This window comes from Pituophis catenifer, unplaced genomic scaffold (genome assembly GCF_029215685.1).
Source record: "Pituophis catenifer annectens isolate HBS135680 unplaced genomic scaffold, rPitCat1.0.hap2 SCAF_6, whole genome shotgun sequence".
Lineage (NCBI taxonomy): Eukaryota > Metazoa > Chordata > Lepidosauria > Squamata > Colubridae > Pituophis > Pituophis catenifer.
The window spans coordinates 66072560-66074876 of NW_027256886.1; positions in this window are offsets into that span (position 1 = coordinate 66072560).

A 2317-nucleotide genomic window follows, 5' to 3' on the forward strand; every position below is an offset into this window, starting at 1 on the left:
CACACCACTTGCAAGCAAAGTGGTAGCTTTATATGACATGCTGTGCAAATCCAACAGATCAACCACAGGTTAGCCTGATCTGTCCCTAACCATAAAACACCAAAAAGATGAAATGTGACAGGTCCATATCAATTTGTTTTTACTTTGTAATGTCAAATGCAAGTATAATTAAACCTGGGAAAGGAATCCGTGGTCCCCAAGGGGTTATTAAATGATGTCAGCTAATTTGAGAAATGGGAAGAGACAGTAGATGTTACTTCAGCAGTCTTAGTGGAGGACATAGGAACATATCCTTCTCTGCTTAATTTTTTAAAAAATATTTATTTATTAAATTCATAGGCCACCTATCTCTCCATCATGCAACTCTGAGCAACCTATCATTTGATAAAACAATATTATAAATGATTAAAATAGTGTAATAATACTGAAAAACAGAAATAAACAACTTTCCTTCTTAAATATTTTGGGAGGTTATAAACTTGGGTTAAAGTTGATGAAAGGCAACATCAAAAAATAATGTCAGTCCAGCAGTTCCTTTGATACTAACATATGTTCAGCTTCAAAACATTTTTTCAAATATACAATCACCCTAACAACAGTGATTAAAAGTGAATTAGTTTATTATAGAGCATCATCTCAAATAAAGGAAGACATAAAAAAAAAAGGTTGAATACAAGGAGACATTTTATTACATTTGATTATGCGGAAGCTAATCTTATTCTTCATAAACTGAAAGAGGCCCATTTTATTAGATGCTATCCATAGCTTATGTTGACAATTGATTTTCACTGCTGCACTATGACATTTATTATCTGCAAGTTGATAAAGATAATTAAATTGAATTATAAGCATGGCTGCTGTCATAAATGTTGGTGTGCAGCTGTAAGGCTTACAGAAACCACTGGTAGGACTGCAAATGTAAAAAGTGCAGAAATGATCTTATTATATATAGAAACGTGAAGGATTTCTTTCTTCTTTTTCCTCTTTACTTTTTCATGTTGCAGCCATTTCCTTCCAAAGAGTTATTTTGCTTAATAACAGATGAGTATTTCGCTTGCAATAAGATTTGAAGAAAAGAGTGTAAAGAATCCCTTCTATTATTCTTTGCTTTTGTTTGCCACACTGCTGTAGTTGGGGATCTACAAAAGATTGGGAAAAGCCTGCCTATCAAAATAGAAATCTCTCTGTGTATTTGGTATGTATATACCGTAGGTGCACTTTACAGTGGAGGTTTATAGATTTACAGATTAACAGAGTTGGACGGGACCTTGTAGGTCATCTAGTCCAACCCCCCACCCAAGCAGGAGACCCTACACCATTTCTGACAAACGGCAGTCCAATCTCTTATTGAAAGCCTCCAGTGATGGAGCTCCCACATCCTCCGAAGGCAAGCTGTTCCATTGGTTGATTGTTCTCACTGTCAGAAAATTTATCCTTATTTCCACATTGAATCTGTCCTTGATCAGCTTCCATCCATTATTCCTTATCTGGCCTTCGGGTGCCTTGGAAAATAGTTTAACCCCCTCCTCTCTGTGGCAGCCGCTCAAATATTGGAAGACTGCTATCATGCCTCCCCTGGTCCTTTTCTTCACTAGACTAGCCATGCCCAGTTCTTGTAACCGTTCTTCATATCTTTTAGCCTCCAGTCCTCTAATCATCTTGGTTGCTCTTCTCTGCATTTTTTCTAGAGTCTCAACATCTTTTTTATAGTGTGGTGATCAAAACTGGATGGAAAGTAAATTAGGCATAAGTGCAGGAGCTCAGTGGAGAAGGACAAAATTTGGAGATTGTGATTGATCAAATTGAAGCAAAGCCAATTTGACTTACTATACATTCCGGCTTTGGGTTGTCTTCACTTGAGCAAATTGGATGGCCTCTGTTGCCACTGAGCTGGCACTACTTCAATCCTACCTAGTGTCATTTGCAAAAACACAGATTACCAAGACAGTAAGGTAGGCCTGTCCCTAAATTCTCATAGAAAAAAACAGCAAAATACTTCCCAGATCTTCCATCACACACAGGATTCTTAGGAACTGGGATAGGTAGTTTTCTCCCATGAAAAAGAGCTTGGCCAAGTGGAGATGAGCGATCCAGGAATGTGGAGACTTCCCAAGTTCTAATAGGACCCATTTGTAAGCTTTGCTTCTAATGTTTCTAATGCTTAGAAAATAGCATCTGGGATGACTTACTGCATGTTATTTTATTTTTAAATATTTATTTATATATCTCACAGAGCAACTCTGGGCGGTGTGCAATTAAAATAAAAAAAATGTTATGTAAATATTACACTCCCATGGGAGGCAATTAAAGCAGGAAT